This window comes from Ornithodoros turicata, chromosome 2 (genome assembly GCF_037126465.1).
Source record: "Ornithodoros turicata isolate Travis chromosome 2, ASM3712646v1, whole genome shotgun sequence".
Lineage (NCBI taxonomy): Eukaryota > Metazoa > Arthropoda > Arachnida > Ixodida > Argasidae > Ornithodoros > Ornithodoros turicata.
This window is the reverse complement of record NC_088202.1, coordinates 59,687,178-59,714,024: the sequence shown is the minus strand read 5'-3', so window position 1 is coordinate 59,714,024 and position 26,847 is coordinate 59,687,178. Positions and strand designations below refer to the sequence as shown.

At 46.6% G+C, this 26,847-nt stretch overlaps 1 protein-coding gene across 3 annotated transcripts in view; it reads right to left on the bottom strand.

Moving 5' to 3' along the window:
- Positions 1 to 26,472, bottom strand: part of LOC135385474 (uncharacterized) — a 531,071-nt gene extending 504,599 nt beyond the window's left edge. For all 3 annotated transcript variants that reach the window (XM_064614805.1, XM_064614806.1, XM_064614807.1), the window contains exon 1: positions 26,422 to 26,472. The gene's annotated coding sequence lies outside the window, so the exon portion shown is untranslated. The remainder of the gene's footprint in view (positions 1 to 26,421) is intronic.
- Positions 26,473 to 26,847: the final 375 nt, after the last annotated feature.

Below are 26,847 nucleotides of genomic sequence, written 5' to 3'. Positions count from 1 at the left end.
TGACCATTTGAGTGTCTTTGCATTCCATTCGTTGAACATAAATATAGAAGCATTGGTACTTTCCAACATTTGAAGCCTCACAACAATGGATTTTCTTCAACAATATGCTCCTTAAAAGCACAAAATCGTTTTTGGTAAAATGTCAGACTGGGATTGTTGGTACTGCATCCCACTGAAGGCGATGGAAGATGAAAACATCCATATAGCGTTGTCTGTCTGTTTTCGTTTTCTTGTTGTCATCTTGGAGCTTTTAGTAGGGTGCATTTTTGATATAATTTTTAGATTTTTTGTATGAAGCCCAAGCTTGGGTACTTCAGTACTTGATGGGAAAGTATTGGAACGAAAGTACTGTAAGTACAGTACAAAGTACATGATTTGAAATGTACTTAGAGTGATTTGATTTGATTTTACTGGCGCAAGGATAACAGAGACTTAAAGGGAGTACAAGTACTCAGAAATGTACTTAAAGTACTACTTGTGGACGAGTAGATAATCCAGCGAACCTGTAAGGAAGTATGAAGGGTGCTAGTTCTTGAATTTCCTCATGTGCGAAAAGGCGGTGGACGCAACCCACATTGTGCTCAACTGTACGCAGTATACGAGTCTGTTCGATGACATCTACAAGCTGCTGACTCACCCGACCAGTAAATGGGCGTAGCATCCGGTAATAAAGGCCTCCCATTTTAATACGACCAGCGCTTGGGGAAGTCATCAACTTCCTGCCGAAAAAAAAGGGGTATTTGTACTTCAAATTTATCTCCACACCCTGGCAAGTGAACTGCCTTCGAGCCCGGCACCAGCTGTGCTGTCTGAGCGTTACTTCAGACGGTCATATCGACGCAGTACCCTAGGAATAAGGCCCAGGGCACCCTATTCCCCGTTCCACGAGCATCTTGACGCGATACCTGTAGGGTGGCCGCCCCACGAAAACACGTGTGTATTGTCATTAAGCAGGGAACAACCTATGGAGGTTGTGCCCTTTACACTGACGGCACCACCCGAGAGGACGACAGCTGAGTTGTTTGCGAAAGGTAGCGTCGGTGGATGTGGTGGTGGTGGTGACGAAAACCGGCTTGCCGTTGTTGGTGGGCTGCGTCACGACTGCAGCCAGGATGCGATGAGATGATGTGATAGCAGATGAAGTAATGTGACCGCCGAAAGTTAAGATCTAGTGCAGTCACTGCCAGAACTGGTGAGAAGTGCGAGCAGTACGCATAGCCTTTATGCGAGGCCAAATTCCTGGAGAAAGCAGACGAGGCTGCGAATTTTGGAGAGTCTTTCCGTGAAAGAGCTTCTGGGATGTAGGACATCATCCACCGTACAATTCCTGCAATGGCCAAGGTATTTCTCCCGCACCGCAGCGTATGCAGCAATGAAGCAGGATGTGTTCGATAGTTTCAATTTGCTCACAATGAACGCAGTTCGCGTTGTCTAGAGAGCCAATCTTGAATAAGTGATGTAGTGAAATCGCTTGTTGTCCGCAACCTGAAGAGCAGGGCTTGTTTACTGCGGGAAAGTCCTTTCAGCGGGAGATCAAGTCGATGATTTTCCAGGATGTCCCGGGTCCCAGGGTGCTGTATAAGAACTATCTCATTGATGACAAATTTTCTGTCGCTGTCTCCCGGGGTTGGCAAACTAGGGCTAGTGCTGTGGTGTGCAGCAGATGCTAGTTGGTACGCTCTTTCGATGCCACTGATGCCGACGTCGGAGGGGATCCATTGCAGGGAGATGTCTACACTAATTGACTTGTGTTGAGCACATGACGTTCTGATACACCGGGCTAGAATGCTATTGCATATGGGGTTCATCACCTTTTGGAGAGCGCTACGGGAGTCCGTGAGGACGACAGCCTTGGTGATTCCCTTGACCTGAACCGCAGCTGCTGCATGTAATATTTCCAGAAGCTCAGCCGTCGTAGAGCATATTGCGTATCGAACTGACTTTCCTTGCCATGCCACATTTAATGATGGTGTATAAAAGGAAGAAGTAGCGCTCCTACACTCTGCGTCAACGGAGCCGTCTGTGAGCACCAGAGTGTTGAAAAGTGTCACTCATTAGGACCTCATCAGCTGCCTTGGCTTCCAGTGAGCCGGATTCGCCCTTCATTCTTAGCCCTGGAATGTGGAACGACATATTGTGCATTATCACACGCCATGGAGTAGCAGGTCGTGGGATGCATTCGTCGTACGGTAGGGGGCAGTTGGCGTGCGACCTAGCCAGGCGGCCTAGGGACGTGGTGAGGTTGCCTTGAAGACCGGTGAGGAGTTGCTTCTTGTCTAGAAGTGTTGCGTTGTCTATGAACTGGAGCCCTCGGAAGGTAGCGTCATCATTAACCCTCCAGCAACTGCCGCCAATCGACATCGACGGTATCACAGAAATGATGGCAGGGACGATCCTGGTGGTGATGTTAGCTGCGCCTCACCACCGGATCAACGTGCTATCAGTTAAGCAGACGTCACCGAAATCAGGATCGATGACATGCCTTTCACTGATCAATGAGTGGATTGCACATTTGTACAAGATTATGAAAGTGGAAAGAAGCATCCAAGACAGCACAAGCTACATTGAGTGGTTTCACAAGAAAACGAAGAATTCACTAAAACCTCTTACGTAGGCTTGACCATGAAGGATGCCTCCCTCTTTTTCTTATCATTTTGACCACTCTAGGGACACTGACAAGGAAATTTAGAGCTGAACATCGAACGGCAGCGGGGGGGGGGGGGGGGGGATTGGAGCGACGAGCGACAATCGAAATGCCACGAAGTCCTTGCAAATGACATATCGTTTTCTAACTCGAATATCTCAACTGCTGTATTATGTGTAGGCGCAGAGTTTTGGCACCCCTCCGGCACAATTTTGCACTCTGCGTGCGCCCCCCCCCCCCCCCCACTCCCACCACCACTGTTGTCATATTACCGAAAGGTTGTACAACCGAAAGGAGTCGTGCTAGACGAAAGAACCTTTGACATATTACAAAGATTTATCGCAGCTGCACCTGAACCGTGATTGTGTGGGAGGACATTGTACTGCACGCGGGGGAGGACATTCTTTCCCTGGAGTGCTCACACAGGTAATTTTTAAAGGCCACGACACGACCTTTGGCTGCAGTTTTTATGTGTTTGGAGTTCTTAATAATTAGATGCAAAAGTATATAGGCCTTAGGTCATGCTCTGAGGGAAGTGGCTGACCGCGGTTCCTCTGAACCAAGCAGTACAGCAGCATAGACGTAAAAGGCTTCATACGTGCGCGTTACGGGCGTCCTGCAAACTGAATTCCTTAGAAATATATTGTGCCCGAGCATCTCTGAACGTCGGATTCTTCGGATTCCTCAGAATCTAAATCCCGCGTTGCCAGTTGGCAGCATGGATAGAAAACCGAGAAAAGACCTCTGTTACGAATACGCGTCTGACACGCACAAAACTTCCGTCCCTGTCCTCCCCCCCCCCCCATCCCCTCTGTCCGAGAATTCTGCTCCCGAATCTGCGTCCATAGTGTCGTACGGCATCGCTTATGGGAACGTAACATGCCGTAGATACGTTAGTTAGAAAACAGCGGACGTTTCGCACGGCACTGCTGGAGGCATTCGACAGGTGTGGTGTTTTGAAACGGCGCTTTGCCGGCCGTGCATCGTGGTGCCTTAATTTTACCATTTTCTAGAGCCCCCCACGCCTCCCATGCACCCATGTAATCTAATCTGTGTGCTCTTTAAGCAAATATTTGGGAAACGGGAGCGCTAACGCGTCACACATTAAGCTGGAATCGCATGGGACGTATTTCAGGGCGAAAAACGCACCATAATACGCTCGAAGCAAAATTTCGCGCGGACAACCGGTTTCTAGAGCGTGCTCGATCCCGCCAGGAGCCTCTTGATATTTTACGAGGGCGGGGGGGGGGGGGGGCTGTAGCCAATCAGAGCATGGCATGCGTAGGAGTTTGGAGTTTCAGGGTTTCAAACGATATTTCTACGTGTGATGATGGAGTTTGTATAACATGGCGTCAGGTTATTTTTCTGTTCCCTATCTGAGCTCCTTTGTCGAAGTTGCCATTGCCATGAAAGGAATTAAGCAACAAATTTGTTTTCCCTTTCTTTTTAGGATGAGCAAAAAGCCAGCTCCCGAAAAGCAATGCTGTAGAAACACGGTTCTTAGAGGGCGTTCGCACGGGCCGATTTTCAGCACCGACTCAGACCAACTCGAAGCAACGTCTTTGGACCAATACAAGACGGTACCGTCTCCACGTTCACACGTACCATCTCGTTAGCTCCGCCCACAACCAACCATATGGCAATCGGGGTGTATGGGTTCAAGTCCAACCGCTGGTGACTTTTTTTTAAAACTGTCATTAATCAAAACGCAGTCATTTTATTTCGCCATAAGGTCACCAGCATCTCAGAAAATGCCTATTTATATGTTTATATGGCGATAGCAACAACAAAAAAAAAGTAAAAAAATATCATGTACCCCTGTAGAATTTGAACCCATGCCAGGCAGTACGACAGGAACGAAATCGCTTGACGCCCTCGAGGGTCACGTGGCCATGCTCCTCGCGTTGATTGGTTAGACCACCACCAACTCTCCGAAGTTTTCGCTCGGCGACCGATTCCCACAAACTCGAGTTAGTCATGGTCGGTGATGTCGGCCGACTGCCACCAACTCCAAACTTGGTCCGAGTTGGTGCAGACAGTTGGCTCGTGTGAACGCCCGCTTAGATTGCACGCCACTTTCGCATGTTTCTCTATTTCCCACTGGCGATGTCTTAAAAGCTGATCCGCAGGAAAATGCGTGTCTCAGTACGAAGGATCAAGCTCGGCTTGGCACGGCCAAAATAATATTTTCGTAAGGCGAATGTCCCGTGTCCAAAACGAGTGCAAAGGAGAACTGGGGATTGGAGGAAAGGGCAAAACAGAACTTCGCCACATAAGACGCTAAGTGCCAACCACGGCGCCGATTGATACAGTTCTCCCTTTTTTTTTTTTTGAAGAAAAACCAGGCCGCATGCCCCTTTTCGTGGCAAATTGACACCTATATAGATTTCCACAAAAAGGCGTACGCGATTTCCAGCAACTCAGGAGAAGGATATAATTCTGTGTTACAGTTGGTTCCGAACGTGTCGCGCGGCTTCTCTCTAGAATGGGCACTCTTTTAACACAAGTTCACCACATAGTGATATAACTACATAAACATAACCATACTAATTTTAAAATAATTGATCTTAACCTCTACACGCAATATGCTGCCACTACATCCTCATCCCCACAAACCCCTGGTGCTCTGTGATATTAACCGCATACTAGCCGTGCAAGTGCACTGCCGGTTTCACTTGTGGAGCCACAATCTTCATATTGGTTTTATTTCAAATCCAATCCAATCCAATCCACGCTGCCACGAGCCCACCATTCGTTCCTGGTGACAACGTTCACTCTCCTCATTTGTTGAAAACGCAATACGTCGGCTGAGAGCCACAAATGGACTGTTGCTCTAGTCTGCTTCATAAAAGACACAAGTCTCATCCTACGCCATTGACAGGCGTAGCTCCCCGACATCTAAGCCGCTCCTATTTTGCTGGCCCTGAACCAAGCTTTTCTGCCCTAGACGGCCGCCTCAAGGTCGTCACTGTGAAGTGATGTTCTGTCTGCCACCCGATCTACCTAATCTGATCGAAACTTTGTGTGTTGTGTTGTGCTCTGCGTCCCCCTTGGCTGCCTCAAGGTCCTCACTGCAGAATGATCTACTGCCTGGAACCTTATCTAACCTCATCTCATCTAACCTAACCTCATCCTCGTCTAATCATCTACCTCGCCCTCTTACGTTAGTCGTGACGTTGCCCGCTACAAGCGTGACCGACCACGGCGAGCAGTTTCATCACCACCACCACCACCGAGATCAATACACTAATTTTGGATATTTTCCATATTGCATAATGTGTCCAAAGGATACGGATTCCTCCTATTTTCGACAAATCAGGAGAAAGAGCAGTGACATTCGGAACGACGACTGGCTAGGAGCGTGCTTGAGTGGCGTGACGGTTCGTCACGCCACTCTAGCATGCCACTTCTAGCCGAATGTCATTGCTCTTTCTCCTGATTTGTCGAAAATAAGAGGAATCAGTCTACTTTGAATACATTATGCAAAATGGAAAGTATCCAAAATTACCTAAGGAATCCTAAGGAAACGTACTGCCTCGCAGAAGGAGTAAGATGTTGTTCCACCTACGAGATACGTATGTGCACTACGTGGAGGAGTGTCCCAGCTGCATAGACATAAGGTTCTAGTAGAATACCTACTACAGTGCTGGACAAAAGTTTACGGAACACGCTTCGGCGCATTCCTTCTTGAAAGTGGCAGGCTAGCACTGAATGGTACCGTATGAACTTGCAAACAGGTGACTCGGTTACCTAGGCACATGCCTGTAAGTCCGCACAGTCCCATTCGCTGCTAGCGTGTCACTCTGTCAACGAATGCGCCGGAGCATGTTCCGTAAACTTCTGTCCAGCACTGTACGAACTTGACACCCTTCCTAATTTCCTCTTAATGTACAAAATGTGTATCCTTGAAGTGACATATCCATATTAGCGGTGTAAAGCCGCGACGTCTTACGTGCCGAGAACTGGGACCCTCTTTGCACGGGAAGAATATCGATTTCCAACTACACGTTAGAGTGGACCCACTGACTGGAATACTGATCAGCGCAGAGTGCTGATAGTCTCGTTTCAAGGAAGCGAACGATCGCTTTGTATTGTTATATTTTCTGTGGAAGCGATGTCATTAGTGAAGTGACTCGGACCGATAAAACAAATTCTAGATTACATGCCCCGGGTTCTTGTTTCCGCTACATTTCCTATCAGCTGATATCGAAAGGGACGACCGTCATCGGAAATCGGGCAGCTCTTTTTCATCCGTTTGAGGGTACCTTTTTATCTAGAGGGAAGGTGTATAGTAGCGCTTGTCCTTCCCGAAACGCTCAATAATTAGTCCCGCGGAAACGCTCTACCATGGAGCCCGCTAGCCATTATCATTTGCTGACAATAACAACGGCTCCAATTGCTACATGGCATGTAAACAGATGTGCACCTCCCGCAGTTATTACTTTTCCCTCGTCATAGATCGCTGCTGATGCATGTAGGGTTCGGAATCCCGAGCCGTTTTTACAATCCTGGGATTCTTAAATGTGGATCCCGGGACGGGATCGAGATTTTTTGCAACTATCCCCAGTATGTACAGGGCTGTATCCACCTGCACATCTACCCTATCACAATTTGTGACACAACGCGCGTTTCCTGTCATCCCCGCGGAACGTTCTTCTATAGTGGAAGAAAACGGAAACACACACACAAAACAAGTGTTCACCGGGCAACAGTTTCGCAGCGTACTATATTGAGTACTCTCACCATGCCGGAGTATCGACTTTGCATTGGAATGCGTGTCTTCTTGTCGCCTGCTGCGGAATATCTTGTGGCTGCACGCCGGGATACGTCTTACCGTTAGTAGTGCACCAGAATACATAACGTACAGCACGCGTACTTACGCTGAATGATGTTTTTCGCGTCTTCCGCTGGAGTATTCTGAGGAATGTCTCTTGTGAGAATACACGGAATTGTGCGCTTTGCACATCTCCCCTTTTATTCGTTCACATTCGTTCATTGTCAAGAAAGCTGAAATTTATTATCCCGAAATCGCGGGATTTGGCCTCGTGGGATCCCGGGATTTCAGGATCCGACCCTTATATGCATGTTTGTAATATTCCGGCGGGAAGCATAGTTTAGGGTAGGTTACGTTTCGTATAGAAAGTAAAACGTGGGGATGCTTTCTCTTAGAACTGAGTAGGCGGCTACTCCAAGCGACATGTGTACATGAGCCTGCGTGGGAAGAGTCCTTGAACAGCATCGCAGATTTTTGCATGTACATTTCATTTGCCGTGTAATTGAAGAGCTAGTATGTGACTGCATGTTCCTCGTTTGTATGTACCTCCTGTCTACTGTGAATAAAAAAAAAGCGCCCAATTCGAAAGTCCCGTTGAATCGGAATAAACCGAAATGCGTTGGTTAAGCACACTGTAACTTGAAGCTCACTTAAACGTAAGGGGGAAGCACACTGTGTTTCACGTGTTGTTTGCATGTCAAAAAATAAAATTAAAATAAAACACTTTAAGTAATGTTATTGACTTCAATGATCTTTCAATAAATGTGTGAACTGCGCGCTATGTAAGAGAAGGGCGGGATAGACGAGAATAATGTGAAAGACAACGCAAACTTCAACTGTTTATCGAGGAAAGGCACACGGTATAGGTGTATATATATTTCGGGAGAGCGGAACGGAGAAGCGAACATCAGCTGATGGGTGTACAATACCGCATGACAACAATAAATTTTGTACAACATATTTTCAGAAAAATGTGATTCCTTTTTTATGCAAGGCTCGTCATAAGCAAGTAAAAAGGTGAAGCAGTAGGAAAAAAGAAGAAAAAAAAAGAAGAAGAAGAGAAAGGTGATATCACTAGCGAGTTTTAGAACATCGTTCGTTGTCGCCTTTGCGTACCTAAGGTACATTAGAGAGTTTTAGCAGACCGTTGATAACGTGGCTTGCGTCGAACCGTATCAACCGGAACCAATCAGTGGATAAGATTCTGAGTCACGCACCACTGCGATTGGTTCCGATAGGCACGATAACTTTATCAACGGTACACTAAAACTCGCTATTGTTGGTGGCTCTACGCACGCGCAAAACGTAAGCTTCGCGAACCACCACGCTATCCCGCACGCACGCAAAGGTGACAGCGTACGATGCTCTACAGCTCACTATTGAAGCATATGCGATGCACGCAACTTGAACACACAACCGATAAGGCAGTTTTAGCACACCGTTGGTAAGGTTATCGTGACTATCGGAGCCAATCACAGTTGTGTATGACTCAGAATCTTATCCACTGATTGGTTCCGGTTGATACGGTTCGACGCAAACCACCGTTACCAACGGTTTCCCAAAACTCTCTACAGTCAGCGAACCTTCGATAACCCTGTCTAAAAAGAAATCGCATTTTTGGAAAACGGGTGTTGTAGACCAATCAGCTGATATGTTCCGCCTCTCCGTTTTCCTCTCCCCAAACGTGTATACACATAGGCCGTGTGTCTTTCGTCAATAAATACTGAAGTTCGCGCTGTCTGTCACGTTACTGTCGCCTGTCACCGTCCTTCTCAGAAGGTGTTGCACTAACTAGCCCAAAAGAAGAGCCTTGTTGACTTCAATCATCATTGGATCGGATGAGTTAATCAGATGCAGCTGGAACTGTCATAGCAGATTTTATAAAATCATACACTGTTCGAAAAAGGCAAGGAAGACACAAACATATCTATTGGGTGCACGTCGATAATCTTTACGAGTTTCAATTTATACCGGATCAAGCATCAGCACGTATCAGCACTCAGATCTGTAGATACCCGGAAGTAAGCTTCAAGTCCGGAAGGAGTACGCTCAAACTGATAAGGACTGCGTATTCATTTTGTGCTAGAACCTTTCCCGAAGCGAAACCAACAGTTCCGGTGGTCCGCAGACCACGTTGTGCCGACACCGGAAGGATAAACTTTTTCAGAGACATGTAGCGTGCTGTGTGGTTACACGATGCTGAACTTCCGAGAGAGTATCAATAACCATAACGATGTCAACATAATCTAGGTCGACAAGTGACACAGTGCACGACGTGTAGGTTCAGAGAAATGATTTTGATTTTGTGCACTTCTGTAAGCGAATGCAAATGTTGGCTATTGTGGATGTCTCGAAAAACAGTGCATGTACAGCATGTTTTGCCATGAAAGATAGAGAGAAAGAACTGCGTTTCTGCATGACATGGCGTCACACCATATTGTTGCATGCACAACATTTCTGCTCTAGCATTCGAAGCCAATCGTAAGATTTCAACTGCGAGATCAAAGGGGATATAGAGTTAAAGGAGCATGGTTGCGTTTAAATTTATGTTAGCAGGATAGGAAACTATGGTTGAAAGCCTTGGAAACAGATATTCGCACAAAAAGTGCGATGACGAAAAGTATTGCGCAACCTTGGTGCGCAAGACAGCCTTGAAGAGAGCCGCGGATAAGAAAAGCTGCTTCCCATGGCTGCCAGTCTGCGACGTCTCCTCAATCGGAGACGTTGAGGCTCGTACCTTTTTTTTTTCTATTCGTTCAGTTGTATTTGGCACCGGCTGTGTCGCGTCGGTCGGCTCATACTCCCGCGCTGTATACGCCCCGTACATCTCGATCGCTGTGCCCCAACCAGCGCCTAGCGGGCAGAACATGTTGTGGGACTTGCTCTCACGCCTTCGGTTTGGCGCCGTGCTTTTTGTAAGTGATTCCGTCGCTCTGCTTTCGTCATTTTGGCAAGACCTTGTTGAATAGCGTATAACCGCAACAGGCAATGCCCTCGCGCATTAAATGCTGCGTTTATGGCTGCACAAATACGTATACGAGCCTCATTTTAGATAACTACATTTTAGAGAAGATGTTTCAGGTTAGATCGCTATATTTTGGCAAGAAGGCTGGTTTAAAAGAATTCAATTTGATTGTCTGAAGGATGCTTCAGAGAACGTCGTTCTAGTGACCCAAGGTTTTGAAATCGGTGACATGAGCCTTCGGTGAACCAGCAGCCCGTTAAGTGAACTATTTAGTTCGCCTAGTCAATCTTATCTAATCAGCTAGGTTAGCAGTATGAAAAATAGTGGCTACTGGTTGGCTGCTTTAAAAATACACAAACACATTTAGATGATGGTGAGGTGGGTGACTCACCGCCGTTGTCACGGTACACTGCCCCATTGCTTTTTCGGAAAAAATGAGGGGATGATGATAGGAAGGGTACTTTAAATATACGAGGGGTGTTCAAGTCAAACCGGGACTTTTCATTTTTCGCAAGAGTAAAATGAACTTACAGGCGAGAAATTAGTTTTATTTTTCAACGTAATCTCCAGCTGCACTAATGCACTTACCCCAGCGTTTCACGAGGGCTTGGATGCCAGCAGCGTAGAAATCCTTACCGGCGCGTAGCAGCCATGATCGCACCGTATTTTTGACTTCGTCCGCGCAGCTGAAGTGGCGGCCCCCAAGGAACGCCTTGAGTGCCGGAAGAGATGGAAATCGCTGGGGGCGAGGTCTGGACTGTAATGGGAATGTGGCAGCAACTCCCAGCCAAGTTCCCGTAAGGTGCGTGTCGTGAGATGCGCGGTATGCGAGCGTGCATTGTTCTGTAGGAGGAGGACTCCTTTGGTGATGAGGCCCGGCCGCTTTTGCTTCAGCGCCTTATCTCTGGGAACCTGGCAGTAATATGCACTATTGATGGTGGTACCACTGGGCAGAAAATCAACATGAACAATGCCAGCCTTGCCCCAGAAAACCGAGGGTGTCCTCAGGAACTCTGACATTGGGCTCTGAGCCGCCCCGGCCGGGATCGTCCTGCACTGATGTACGGCCGTCTCTGAACCGTTTGCGCCACTCAAACGCTTTGCTGCGGCTAAGTGTATCGTGGCCATACTGAGCCTGAAGTCTTCTGTGAATTTCAGATGATTTTACGCCTTCATTCACGAGAAACGTCATGACAATTCGCTGTTCGATATGTGCCCTCACCTTGTTGTTGGCCATCTTGTCCAGCACGTGTCTTCTGGTTTGCACAAACTTTAGACCACCACGTGGTGAACGCGGAGGCCTGTCGCGTGTGAAAATGACGAAAAAGAAGTAGTACGAGCCATTTGTACACTCAGGAGACAGAAAGTCCCGGTATGACTTGAACACCCCTCGTATGTTTAGAAATACACGACTGCTAACATTCAGTTGATTTTATTTGCATGGCGCGCTTCGCGATCTTGTACATCTTGGTGCATGTTGGGGCATCCCGTGTGAAGGTGCTCACCATACCCGCATCGATAATATGTGTGTGAATGGGGGCATATAAGTGCATTTTGCTTCCTTTGGACACTGGAAATCTTGTTGCTACCTGATACCAGAGGCTTTCTGAAGCGGGCCGCGAGGGAGCGACAGCTACCCCGGCACCTTATTCAGGGGGCGCAGGGCAGGTTGGCATTGGGAGTCGATAAGGTTTGACAATAAAGCCGAGCGAACGTTAGGATCTAGAATATCATTTTCCTATGTCACTTTATTTAACTTAGAATTGTTTGTACACATTTGAAGCGAAGTACATTACAAACAACAATATAAATACAAGAATAAAATAAATACGTTATGTGTGATTATGTGTGAGTATATAAACGTGAACAATACACATAAAAATTCTACATGTGTGCGTTCACTGCCTGAAATATAAGGACGCGAGTTTCTGTGCGGTGTAGCGAACATGTAGCTTGCAGACGCTGGTATGCGCCACAAAACCAAAGCGTTGTGCTTCTGTGCTGGGAATACGGTGCAAACGCTGCAACGACCTAAACCTAATTTGAAGGGAATAGTCCCATCTGTCCAACAAAACACCTGATTTTATCCTACCTGTTTGTTGCCCCAGAGGAGTTCTTTTTCCGGTTCTTGCAAATTATCGTTGCAGGCGATCGACTTCTTTTACCAAAAATCGCGCGTGTCGTCTGCTTCGCCTCCCAGAAAAAGTTTGCGACTTCTCCGATAGGGGCAAACGGCGCTCCGCCCTGCACGAGGCATATAGCAGAGGACTCTCGACAGCCAATAAAAGCGCTCGAATGATCTGAGGTCACAACACGCAAGAAGGCTGTGGGAGGGACAGCCGACATCTACGTCCGCCTGCGCGCCCTCTTGTAAGCTCATTTTCTCAGGAAATCCGCGCGTCCCAAATGAAATATTTTGCGTGACAGTTCTCGAAGGTAGTATACTCACGTCATGTGGTAGAACAATTGGTGTTTGACGTGCTCCTTTAAATGCAAAATATAAAAGGCAACAAAAAATATGTATATTTTCGAGAAATGATGCCCGAAATAAATATGCGCAAGGAACAGGACTCGTGTATTTTCACTACGTTAATGAATGTGCACTTTGCCAAGTACTCCAACCGATCATGTGTCTCTGCAGAGTACAAGATATGTCGTGATAAATGTGCGACATGTTCATTAAATGTACAGGTTTACCCGCAGGTAAGGTACTGTGTTTGTGCTCAAGATAAAATTAATAAGAGTATTGGTCGTTTTTCTTTTTTGTGTTTTATGGCACAAGGGCAACAATAGGTCAAATAGTGGCACCACGCACGACTAGCTGGTACATCGTCCGCATTAGGGTTTGGAGCCCGGGATCCCGGGATTTCAGCATAATTTCATGTCCGCAAATCCCGACACTTCGCAAGGTCGAGTCCCGGAATTTCGGGATTATAAATTTCGGCGTTTTTGACAACAAATATTCGGTTGTACGAGTGAAAGGGAAAGAACGGTGTCCAGCCAACTTTTTGTTTCAGCCGTCCCATCCCCGAAACATATCATTTGCAATCCGAAACCGAACCAACCTTGTCGTCCACGACACATTACAACGACGTTGACTGCTGACTCATGTGCACTACGCAAGCCATAGCAGAGAACAGCCCTCAGTAGCATAAAACTCCCATGAAATCAGAAGGAGTCTTCCAATCCTACAACAAGAAATGTTGCAGAATCTCTCTCTCTCTCTCTCTGCAGAATCTCTCTTTTTGTTCTTTTGATCCTCTCGAATACGTATATTTGAAACGTCAAAGAATATATGTATCTGAAAGTAAAAAGAGAAAATGGAGACAGCCCTTTAAAAAAACTGTAGACTCGGCTGCTTCAGACTAGAACACAACAGTCACTGTGGACGAATAAAAGGCAAGAAGAGCTCAGCGCACCATCCCATGTATTCACACAAGCGACATTCCCCAGAATACTCCAGCGGATGATGCGAAAGGAGTCATTGATTTTAGCAGCTGCGCAAGTACAATTGCTGTATGTCATAAGTATATCTTTTCGTGCACTACTAACTGCGGGAAATATCCTGGGGCGTAGTCAGAAGATATTCCGTAGCAGACGACAAGAAGAGGCGCATTTCATTGCAAAGACGACATTTCAGCACAGTGCGATGCTCAATATAATACGCAGGTTTTGCCCCATGAGCAGTTTTTTCTTTTCTTGCGCTTTTTTTTCACCCACTAGAATGTTCCGTGGGGATGACAGAAAACGCGAACCATATCGCAACTTGTGATAGCCTGATTGTGAAAGTGGATACAGTCTTATACGACATCCTGGGTATAGCTGCGAAAAAATCCCGATCCCGTCCCGAGATACACATTTCGAAATCGCGAAGTTCCGGGATTGTAAAAACGGCTCGGGATTCCGAACCCTAGCCCGCATCGAAAGAGTGTTCGTGAGCTGAACAATGTGTTGGAGGACGTGATTAAACACTCATACAAAAATGTTATTCGCCCCCACATCTTTCTTTACAAATCGGGGGGGGGGGGGGGGGGGAATGGACAATACCGCCGTCTTAACATATTCATAAGCCTATTCCGCTTGCCAGGTCTCGTGTGCGCGCTGGTACATGTAGTTTCGTAGGGGGACAACACTACGAATGGTGTTCAAATGAAACCGGGACTGTCTGTCTCCTGAGTGTACAAATGCCTCGCGCTACTTCGTTTTCGTGATTTTCACGCAGGCAGGCCTCCGTGTTCATCACGTGGCGGTCCAAAGTTTGTGCAAAACAGAAGACACGTGCTGGACAAGATGGCCGACAACGAGGTGAGCGCGCACATCGAACAGCGAATTGTCATGGAGTTTCTTGTGAATGAAGGCGTAAAGTCATCTGAAATTCACAGAAGACTTCAGGCTCAGTATAGCCACGATACACTTGGCAGCTGCAAAGCGTTTGAGTGGTGCAAACGGTTCCGAGACGGCCGTACATCAGTGCAGGACGATCCCGGCCGGGGCAGCTCAGAGCCCAGTGTCAGAGTTCCTGAGAACATCCAACTTGTGGGGCGCCTGATCCTTAAGGACCGACGGATAACATGTCTCGGACTGGCTCGAAAGACGGACCTTTCTGTGGGAACGTTGAACACTGTCATTCATGAACACCTCAAGTTTGGAAAACCGGGCCTCCTCACCAAAGGAGTCCTCCTCCTACAGGACAATGCATGCCCGCATACCACGCATCTCACGACACGCACCTTACAAGAACTTGGCTGGGAGTTGCTGCCACATCCCCCTTACAGTCCAGACCTCGCCCCCAGCGATTTCCATCTCTTCGGGCCACTCAAGGCGTTGCTTGGGGGCCGCCACTTCAGCTGTGACGATGAAGTCAAGAATGCGGTCCGATCATGGCTGCTAAGCGCGGGTAAGGATTTCTACGCTGCTGACATCCAAGCCCTCGTGAAACGCTGGGACAAGTGCATTAGTGCAGCTGGAGATTACGTTGAAAAATAAAACTAATTTCTCGCCTGTAAGTTCATTTTACTTCTGCAAAAAATGAAAAGTCCCGCTTTGACTTGAACGCCCCTCGTAAGTTCCGATATTCTCGCTTTAACCCGCGCTTAACAATTTCCATAGCTATTCATGGCTATTCATGCACTTTGGCTGTTGGAAAATTATAGTAAATATTAGTAAGTATTCAGTTGAAATAATTTCAGAACGTCAGTGATGCTCTGACAGCTCCAGAAACCGACGGGGGGGGGGGGGGGATGGGGTATTGACCAATGGCACCTGTTTTTAATTCTTCGCCATTTAGTGCAAAAAATCTGAGAAGCTGAAAATCGACAGGGTTTCTAAGCATACCACGCATCGTTGGTATATCTTTTTCTTTTTTCTTTTTTTGGCTTCTGCGGTGCAGCTGTATCTTTCAATGAGCTTAAGAAATACCGTACATGATTAATACCGATGTAATACCGATGTAATACCGATGATGACATACCGAGTTTGGGTAATGCAGTACACCAGCTCGAGATATATATGTCCCAGAGGATACTTTGTGGGAAAGTACGAGTTAAATACGTACTAAGAGAGAGTGTCGTTAACATATACATAATAACTACTTAACGGGAGTTACTTAAACCGCAAAAAGATTCGAGATAGAGTTCAACCGCGAAGGTTGCGAAGGTACGTTTTCTTCGATTCCTAGATACGCGTACATGGCAATTTTAAAACTCTGCATACTATATCTGTCACGCCATCAACGATCTGCGTTTCAGTGCGCATATTTTGTGTGGCTCTTGATTTGAAAGCCAGGTATCGCAGATGCATGAAGTCATTCTAAGGATTCCAGGAAGCAGACTACTTTGGAATCGGCAACTCCGCACCATAAATTATTCCAGCCTGCAACACTTCGAGCGACAGCTGGAAAAGGACGGCTATCGCATCTCTCAGGTACACGATATTTCGGTTTTATAATTGACATCAATCTTACATGATCAATCCCATTTAGCGGGGATTAGCAGCGTTCAGTATCACAAGATTTTACACACTCTTTATTATTCCGGGTGACTGCCAGTAACGCATTAGCTACTAATTCGGGTCACTCCGAATCAACCGCTGTGGAATATCGCACAAATCACCAAACAATATATCGGACATGAAGGACGACACTCTACTTTTATCGTTAATCAGACGGGGAAGCGGCAACATACTTGGAGGCAATCTGTTCACTAATTCGACACTATACGAGATTTAAAAGTCGTGAGTGAATTGGTTAATGCGGTTAAAGGTCGTCACACAAAACAGTCGAGACAAGGATGCGCCCTCTAGAGCGGAACTTGCCGCGCACTCTTTCGTTTTCTGCACAGGTGGAACATAGACTATTTGAAGGCGTTCGGAAACCAAAGTGTGCCCAGCAATACGTTGTGTCAAGGGGTCGTGCATCTCTTTATCTTGGTTGGGCTTCATTGGGGAAAGCAAGTTTGAGGTAGACCACGTACATTACCGCATGGTCTCAGCATCGGCAAGAACGCAGGCTGAGCAAACGAAGCATATATACGTAAATAACGACACGTCTGCGACGAGTTTATACTCTTAGGTGGCTAGTCACGTGGTCTCTCTTCTCTTCACACTCTTTCATGCGCAGAAACACGCTGTCGCAGCGCATAAACCAAGGCAGATGAGCCATGGTCTAGCACGGCGGGCAACCTCGAGGCCTTGGGTGCTCTAAATACATCCGTTAGGCCAACCATTAGGCTACAGCGTACAAGCCAGAGCCGTCCGATTGGTGTTTCCCGGGTGCGCGTGTGTGTGTGCGCGTAGGGGGGGGGGGGGGGGGGTAGTGATCTTGGACTCACGTTTTTCAAGGTGGTGCCGCAGGGTGAGGGTGACTCGGGAAACTGAGAGCAAGTCAGAGACATCTTGACACAACACGACGAAAGTTCGCCCCAGCCGGGTTCATATAACATTGTAAATAGATATGTGCCTACTGTAAACAAGTCCTCGCACATAACGGCAAAGCAGCCTTGACTCCAGTCAGTACCCGATTTAGCATTGCCGTACCGAGAATGACAACAGAGGCGACCAAGATCAACCCTATGCATCACAAGCGTCGGGGAAAATAGTGCTAGGTAGGTGTATATTCCTGCTGCAGACATTGCTGCGGCTTTAAGAATTAATACTCACTGTCCTTATATTACCCATCTCCGTAGTTCGTGTGCACTAATTTAGCCTCCGACCAGGGATTTGCAGAGGTATTCAACTCAGGGGAATTCTTGGGGGAAAAGGGTGACACCGATGTGTGCTGCCTTTTCAGGCTGCTTTGGCCTTTTTGGCAGGTGTTTTGGCCCCTTTTGCAGGAATTTTTGGGAAGGGTGTTGGCAATGTGTAGACGGGAGAGGTTGCTGGGAAACTCCCTGTCTCCACACTCCACATTGCAACCACAGAACGACAATGCGTGCATAATTAGCCCTCTTCCGCCTCGTGATACATTTTAGTTCGATCCACCTGCTTTATTGCGCGCTTCGATCTTCACATGTTTGCGAGTTTCATAATGTTACTTCAGTCAATGTGTTTGTATTTTCAGTAATTGGTTGATGAGTAAGAAAACGTGGAGGTACAGGTAGGTAGGCCTAGTTGAACGGGGTACTGCACTGGCTCTCAGAAAGTACTCCGCCGTCCCCTCCCCTACCACACAGGCACACACACACACACACGTAGGAAAAACATAGAAAATACATAACACTGCCTTGGCCGCTGCCTGCTCAACTTACTCAGCTTAGCAGACCTGTTGTCTTGAGATTTCTTTTAGTTGCGAAATGATCCGTCGATTTTTCCGCCATCTTTTAAATAGGCACCATGGTGTTTTTCCTCACTACTCTACGTCCTGTTTTCTCTAGCAACCACGTGTGGGCCTTATTGCATCCCTCTTATGGCATCCTTTGTGTTCCAGGAATGGTCAGGTAAACAAGCTATACATAGCTTCCGCTCTGTCCGTGTCAGCAACAAGACGAGGATTATGCTACACACCCATTAATTACATAAATAAGCTGATGTCCCAATGTCTCAGTGTCCCGAAAGAGCCAATAAAACGTTAAATAGTATTCCGAGGTCCCTCATACCCTACAGAGAAAAGAGAAAAGACAGATGAACGAGAACGCTGTACAAGATGTCTTACAGTCAACCCACATTAGCCGCGGTTAAGTAATGCTGCAGAATCCTGTCGTGTCCATTTACAGCACCTCCTCACACCAATCCTCTCCAGCCTATTGGTTGAAATGGCCTTGTAGGAGAGGATTCACTGCGATAAGTGCATACGATGCGCTTCTGTCGCATACATATAACCACGCCTACTGTAATGTACTACCATTTGTGGTTTAGCATACACTACGGCAGAACACAGCATGGCTGATTACGCACGGACGAAAGATACTGAAAAGGGTGCAATGCCTACCTCGCTCTGTTTCCTTACTCCATGCGATCACTGGTAAGTCCGGTTACGAGACATGTCTACATCTTCCAGAAAGGTGGAAATCACATTTCATCCTGTCTTCTACGTAACGCGGTGAAGTTACGACGGCACAACATCTCAAAGAGAATCAAAGTTCTCGTCTCAACATCTCAAACAGCGCAATATCTCACCATCTCCATCTCAACATCTCAAAGAGAATCAAAGTTCTCATCTCAACATCTCAAACAGCGCAATATCTCGCCATCTCCATCTCAACATCTCAAAGAGAATCAAAGTTTCAGATTATGAATGCAAGCAGAGCCGTAGCGAGGCGAGTTTGCACCCGGAACAGGGCAAATATGAAGCCCCCCCCCCCCCCCTCCCTTCCTCACTGCAGGCTTCCTCACAGTCAGAAGCCTTGTAAACAAAGAAAGGAAAACGCCCATTTGCACTGCCGAGACCGTAAATTCAAATTCTCTTCATTCCTACTTTATATTGTCCAACCAACCTGCCAGGGATTGCCGTTCGGCGCCCTCTCTGGCGAGGGCGCCCGGGGCGGCTGCCCCTCTGCACCCCCGTCGCTACGGCTCTGAATGCAAGACAGTAAACGAAAGTAAAAGCACGCCACTCGAATGCACACCATTTAATTCACTCTCAGAGGGAAAATAGTTCTCCTGGCGGAATGATTGACGCCTAACGACGACAAATCGACCAAGTTGGTAAATATGTAACATGGTGAAACTAGCGCTAAAGACACGGACAGAGAAGAAGCGGAGTGGCCGAGCGTTAGACTTCCAACTAGTTGGAAGACTTCCAGTTGGAGGTCTAGCGCTCGTCCCTTCTGCTTTTTCGCTGCACGTGTCTTTCGCGCTAGCTCACCGTGATCGATGAAAGACGTCGTTACCTTGACACTAATACAAAAGGCAGGGGATTTATCCATTGCCTCCTACCCGATTTATGCGCGAACGCATCGTTTTGCCTATTCTCGCCTTCTCATTAAGCGCGAGAATGCGGGGCGGCCTCCCTTTCGTCTCCGCAAACGATTTCCCGCGATGATTGGACACGATTTCAGCGCCACTCCAGCCGCGTCTCGTGAGAACGAGAGGACGGGGAAAGCGTAAAGTGACGGTTTCGGTAGCGCATAAATCACGAACGAGGTAATGCACGAAGGCTCTACCAACTAGCCCGCCGACGGTGTCGGCACCAAACGGCGATTTTAACGTGTTGCCTGTGACACCTTTTGCATAGATGAATCCTATAGGTCAGTATCCAACCAATGCGATCACGGTTACCTCGATTACGGATCGGGTCCGCTCGCGTGTATGAGTGGTTAGCGTGCTGGCCATGTCACGTCGAGACTGGGAGGTACCCGGGTTCGAATCCCGGTGCCGGCTGTGCGGTCTGGCGTTTTTCCTGAGTTTTCCTCAGACGCTCTCAGACATATGTAGGCACAGTTCCCTTAGGAGCCGGCCGAGGACGCATATTCTCCCCAGGGCGTTAGTCGTGACGTTGCCCACCTCTGTGAGGCCGATAACGGCGAGATCTTTCAGCACTACCACCACCATCGGCCCGCCCGCCACTGTTTTTCAACGAACGAACGCATTTCTTCTTGCCTTCGTATTTTAGGCTTCATCGCAGAAAGCGTGTTTTGGTACCCGCGTGCTTTGTGCGAGAAACGTCTATGGTGGCGTCGGAGTCGGAGTCAGAAAGGAAGTGAATTGCACTGTACGATATGACACTTAGAGGAAACACTAAACACCACATCGTAGGAAACAAGGCGTGTCAAACTGATGACGAGCAGAAGTATATTGCACGGTCCAATATTTTCTCTTCAAGATTTTAGGCCATACCTACCAACTCGCATAAGTTTGTCATTTTTTCTCGGTGCGTCCATACTGCCAGACATGTACAAAGATACTCAAAAATATATTTAAGATAAGATAATGAAAATAATGTAATCAAGATAGAGTACGCAAATTAAAGTTATTAAGATAGAGTACGAAATACTTCAAAAAGTATTTGAAATGCAATTAAGGTACTATTTATCCTTGAACACAAAAAGTCACCAGTCACTGGTTAATGCGGCAAGTCGCCGCTATGTGACATGAAGCACTTAGACCCCGCGTACTACGCAAGCCGTCCCTGTGTGATAGGAGTCATCTAAACACAAGTTCCAAAAAGATGACACAGATACCACGTAACTCCACGAAGTATATGTGACCCACAACAAAGAACTCTAGCCGGTCCCTGCTCGGCGAGGTCGGAATTCGGCATCACCGCGTCAGGGCACACATAATAGAATCCTCACTCGCCAAGGATTAGTACACACGGGCGAATATCTCTAAATGGAGACTTCCAAGAAGGGCCAATGTCCGGGTCAAGTCCGAGGGACTCAGGAAATTTCTACTGAACAATCAAGATAATGGAAAGACGAGACTCAGAAGGTTTGAGAGGGAGATCCAAAATATGTAATTAGAGTATTCAGTAGAAAATACCATAAAATGTATTTTGAATACAGTACAAATACACAAAACAAAAAGTATTTAGTAGAATACCAAAAATACGGCAAATTGCATTTAAAATACAGTATTTGAAACACAATACTCCAAATACGTACAAGTCTGCATACTGCTCACCAACGTAGAGCAGACAATGAACAGCAGACGTTGGCGTCTGATTGGGTGCTATCTTCAATGTCGCGACGAGAACTTTTTGCACTTTGAGGCAATTCGGTCTCATCGCAAGATAACGAAGGTAGAGCAACAACAACAACGACAAAAAAGAAAACGAAGAGAAAATGCGTCGGCAACTCAGACGTTGTTTACGTATCTAACTACAAAGCACATATCTCCGAGAATAAATTTTCTCAAACACATTGCGCCCACGACTACTTCAGTATGCATCCAATAGTAAACAGACGCAAGAGCAGAGCACAGTACGCAGAGTTTAGCTCCAGACGTCGAAAGAGGTACGGTGCTTTTTATACGCCGAATACCGTCGTCTGGCTAACCTTTCCTCTCTTTTTTCTTAATAAGCACCCCCTCCCCGTCGTCTGATCACAGCGATGCTGCAATGCTACTATTTTGTAAATATATCGGGTGCTCGGTATAGGTTGGCTCAAAATACGGGGTTCAGTGGTACGAGTACAAGCCATGCGGGTCATGACGTCTGGAAAGATGTTGAATATAGCACTTTTTAATATAAAACTGTAGTATCCTGCGTCTTATGGTTCAGTCGGTGTTGCGATGTCTGTGGAGGAAGTGCTGAGTGGTGTTGTGTGCCGGATCATTATTGAATTGCTCTTTAACGAAGGGCTCAAGCTTTCGAAATTTAACAGTTTTGGTGCGAAATTCTAAAGCGATCAAACAAATAATGCAATCAGGCAAAGAAACAACGGTAAGACACATGGAGTGTCAGGAATCTGCGTGGAGGTTTCATTTCGTGGGGGTGGCGGACCGTAGGGGAGTTTCAACAATTTCTGTTAGCTTTTCGGGGTTTTGTCGGCCTCTTTTGGCAGGTGTGCAGGGGGTGCTTATGCAAGAAATAATACCCCACGCGAAAAAAAAGATCAGTTAAGGGCACGTGACTGGTAGAAAGCGGTTCCAACGGGAAAGAACGTGCAGGCGAAAAAAGAAGATATATTTGCGGGCGTAGTAGGGGGTTTGGGGAGTGCTGGGAAATATCCTTGCTAAAGGTGACGACGCCGATGATGATCTTTTAGTAGCGTTAACGGTCGTAGAAAAATATGGAGATATAAACCCACCTATCGTGCGACTGGCTACTCCAGCACCAATTAACAGCACTTCTCACAAATCATAAAGTGACCTCTCCTTGTCTAGGATGTTCAGAAACGATATCATTTGACGTTGCGCGGTTTGTCGACGGGCGGCCAGCCCAGCCCACCTTCACGACATTAAGTGTGGTATCTTTTAATATTTCCCTCACTGTTATTTTGCTCGCTGCTTTTGTCGCATTAACATGAACCAACGTGCCCAATTTCTCATTTTAAAGTTATCAGTGTGTCACAGCCTAGGGTGCACAATCTGTGAAAATGATTTTGAGGAAGACCCAATTTGGGAAAAGTGATACTAATAACTAATAAGAACTTCTGTGCCGGCAATGTGTCGAAAATTGTTGAGATATTTCGGGTTCATGACTGAATAGCTGTTGTGGCGCTGTCACAGAAGGTAGGAATTAGCTTTAGGAATATTCAGTAAATCTTGCACATAAAATGAGTGTAGAACAAAAGTGGTGCGGAAGATGAGTACCCGGTCACAAAAAGGGATATCCAGTGGCTGCACCTCAAATTGTCCAAAGTCTTTGAAAACACAAGGAGACATCGTTTTGGACGCCTTTGCGACATGCGATGAGATGTGAGTTCACCATTAATAGCCGTGATAACTCAAGAACGACCGACGTGCCAACCAAGATAAACTTTAATGGCGTCGCTCCCGCACATACAGAGAGCGGGAGCGCACGTAACCACAGTCCCTGGTCCGCCTAGCGGACTGACGTTCGATGAACTAATCGCATGCGTGACAAACACTCAATCGGAATGAGCAAAAATTGAATCCGAATGAATCCACTGAATCCACAAGCGAAAAAATAGAAATTAGGCTGTTTGACAAGCGACGAAAAGTTTCTGCGAAACTATAAAATCAACATGCTTTAAGGACGATAGAACAATCGAAATGTAATGGAAAGCAGTATGTACAAGATTGTGATGGATATGTGAATATCCACACTCTTAGGGGGAAAAAAGAAGTAAAACGGGGACTAATTGCATGTTCTAGTCCCCTTGAGTGCAATTGCTCCCCATTTAAGTCTCATAACCCCGAAATTCACTGCCCAGGACTGTAGATAGTCACTGAACTTCGCAGATGGTCTCCTGAATCCAACAGTCTACGTAAATATGTGCTCTTCGGGTATTTGATGGAATAAGACTACATAACTTAGCTATGAAAGATGAAAGTCACTGAAAAGGTTAGCCAGCTGTAGGGATCGAACCCACATCTTCTGGTTGTTGTTCCAGCCTCAGAACATCAGTTTCTCTCTTGTATAACTTAGCTAACTTGGCTCTTTTCCACCCATACAGAGTAAGAAATAGTCCTCGTTTCTTTCTTGCAAAATTGCGCCCTATGTATATCGCAGTATTTTCGAAATGTCACGGTTGGCGGTTTAATTCAAAGTATTTTCATTCGCGCGCATTAATTATGTACCTGGGACTGTTAGAACAGAGCGTGAAGTGCAATCCCCACTCTGTGACATTCATTTAATCCCGTGCATTTACTCCGGAAAGGGGCTAATGTTTGTGGCAGTGGATTTAGTCCCCCAAAGGACGAAAATCACTTTTTTTTTCCTTTTCATCTTCTGTTCTTTTTTCTTAGAGTGCATATCTGATGATACGCGAATAAGGCTGATAGGAATGTCGGGATTACTATCTCCAGGTTTCTTTCCCCCTCCCTTTTTTTTGTGCAATTTATCTGGTCCCTTAGATGAACGAATTGCCTAAAGGATGTCGTTACGCGCTTCGCACTTTCCCGTGAGTGCCAGATTGATAATCCTGGAAGGGATCTCCCCATCGAAAGAGATTTTCAGCCCATTTGACTATTAGCCATCTGTGTTGACGGCGAAATTTCACCGCGTTGTGGTAACTCAGCGTCCCCGATGCCGCTGATTGGTGCAGTTTCTATTTTCAGACAATCTTGGACCGACCGTAGATGGGTAGAAATCCAGCGAACCGGTAGAGATGTAGGAAGGGAGACCGTGTACGTTACGAAGCAGCTGATCAGTTGACCCACTTAGTTTTAGCTATTCTCCGAAAATACCTTGGGTGCCCACCTGAATAGAGTTCCGACACGACTAAACGCAGCTTCGCGAGCGATCTTTCCATGACACGCGTGACTACTGTCGACTCTTACTATGTACGACTGTCACAAACCAATGAAAAAATAATCCAATGAATGAATTGAATAAAATTGAATGAAAATCGAGTGAAACGAATTAATGAATATTAATACGTATCGCAATATTTATCGGCTAAATATTAATGAAAAGCAGGTCAAACAACAATACAAGCAATGTGTCCATCACGGATTCAGCGAATATATTAATGCGTTTAGATAACTTTTTTACCCAACTCTTTTAACAGATGCAAGCGCTACCAGCCTTAATCTGAAAATCACCACTCATGCGGATATGCATTATTCATTCACTATTGTGGATGTCCATGTGTATACATGTGGATTTAGATCAGGGTACCTAACATATTTTCAATTATCTCTAAATTATGTAAAATTGCATAGCTCATCTTATGTACAACCCCGTATAATAAACGCCTAGAAATGGCGAAAGCGAACTGAGCAACCGGCATCATCAATGTCAAAGGACCCTGCAGGTTATCCTCTATTTATTTGTATCCTTGAGCACATTCCTACCTTTCCAAGGAGTGACTCTTTACCCAAGGCAATCAATTGATCTGAAATATGGGGCGCATTCTACTAAAAGTAGTGTACAGGCAATGTTTCTCTTTCTGTCTGCTGTTCGACTGTTTACTGAGACGGTGTACCTCATGTTGTTCACTGATGGATGTTTGCAAAGTCGTGATTTTCCAGAATCAATGGGCCGTGGAAGAGGCGTTGCAAAAACATCACAAGCCGTTTAAGAACACATACACCTGCTATACTCGACGATCAATCAACCTGCGTCAAGTCTTGTTCGTCACGGGGAAGAAAACACAAGGGAGTGTTGAAAAGTATGCACGGGGTATAGAGAAATGCGCCGTTGAAGCCAAGAAACTGCCACCGGACAGTTCTGACATTCGTTCTTGAACTTCTTGCCAACAATAGCAGTGTGAAGTCAAAATTCATCCACACATTGGATACTGCCAGGACTCCCTCAGGTCTTTCAGGACTTACCATCACGCTTCCGTGGTGCCCGCGATAAAAAGTAAACACAGTATAACACTGTGCAAATCTACAATCAAACTTTGAGCCAAAAATTAACTCTCATGCCACATGTTTAACGGGAGAGCACGTGAGCATAATATGACTTATCTGAGCATTATATGACAGCTGTGACTCTGAGTTTGAGCAATGACTCGACAAATGAGCTTGAAGTCGAAGCCGAAATAAGAGAAAACCTCATTCTTTAACTAGAGACCACCTCTCACACGTGATGTTTCCAACCCATCCCAGCGCTTCTTACACGAATGATACCACACCCCCAGGTGAAGTATTCCCGCTGCTTAATTCTGCTTCGCGAGACGTCCCGTCGCAAAAACTCTGACGGCGAATTCAACAGGTTGCAGGAACGCAACAAAAGTTCGTCGAACTTCACCGGGTCACTCGATCAGAGAAGCAGGTCTTGTGTGTCTTGTGGAAGAATGTGAAAACGAACACAAACGCAAACGAAAACACAGAAAACATATAGTTCGCTTGCAAGCTGTTGTACTTAACGGTTGTAGAAATCGAGACCACGAGTAACAGGAATAGAAACCCAGACGCAAAGGTTCACCTGAGAACCTCTCTCGTCTGCTGCGGTTCTCCACAGCACGAGCCGAAATCCACACCTTCCAGCTCATCGTGAGGTGGTGACTAAGGTTGGTTGAACGGGCTTACCTGTTACGCCAAAGCGGTGCTCGAGCCCGGACGCCTGTTGCATGTGTTTACTCCCTTTCGACTCTGGCTTCACGGCAGACGACGGCTGAAGCCGTTGGCGATTAGAGGCTGCCATGGTAACCACGCCAGCCGCTGCCTGCAGGGGGCGAAGCGTTCCCTGATCAATAAAAGCCCGCAAGCGCCGTTCCTGGTACCAGTTCAAGGCGGGTGGCAACAGATGACGGTTTCAATCGGAAGTTCACAGCGTCCTTGAGCTACGACAAGAGGAAGAAGGGCGAGCAGGATGATTATGTGATCTGCTGCAAGTATGCTTGTGAATCAGATGGTGGCAAAACCAACGTAACCGTGAATGATGCGGATGTGTCAGTCGAATCGAGAGCAGCTTGAGCTTGCGGAGAGGGATCTGGAGCATGTCGGGAGTGCAGT